Raw genomic sequence first — 604 nt, 5'->3', positions numbered from 1 at the left:
AAGGAGGCTCGACATACGCAAAGGCGGGATCGAGCCTCAGGAGTCCCCCTGGAAATCCTCGAGCATCTACCCCCATAACCAGAGCCTGCCTACTTTACTACTTTGTGCTCTCACCTACACCTCTGACTTTACAGGAGGCTGTCCCCCACCACCTCTTTCGGAGAAGGAGTTAACTTAGAGCTCCAGTTAATAAAAACTCCTGGGCGTGACAAGAGTGTTTTAACCTACAAACTCCTCTGAAGGTTCTCTAGCCTGCCTGACAAGTTTATCCAGCCACATGTGATTGCTCACAGCCTACCAACCGTGAGAGGCATGAGATGCTTTAAGCCTTCTAAAAACAGGTTCCTTAGAAAAGTTAGAAAACCATTAGTATAAGTATAGTGGGCTGATTAGAAATTGTATTGGTGAAGGGTTTTCTTTTGTTGAGCCAATGTTTGTTGCTAAGTCTCCACATCCCCTGCCCTTACACACATTAATGAATATATAGAAGAAATAAGTATTAACCTTTGATATTAATCACATTAGACCTTAGGCTAAGTAAATTCTTTCCTTAATTAAAACCCACTACACCCTCACCCTATAGGAATGTAATTTTATCTGGTAC

This window comes from Bison bison, unplaced genomic scaffold (assembly GCF_000754665.1).
Source record: "Bison bison bison isolate TAMUID 2011002044 unplaced genomic scaffold, Bison_UMD1.0 scf7180017864341, whole genome shotgun sequence".
Taxonomy (NCBI): Eukaryota; Metazoa; Chordata; class Mammalia; order Artiodactyla; family Bovidae; genus Bison; species Bison bison.
The sequence above is the reverse complement of the archived record's forward strand: the minus strand, read 5'-3'. Positions refer to the sequence as shown.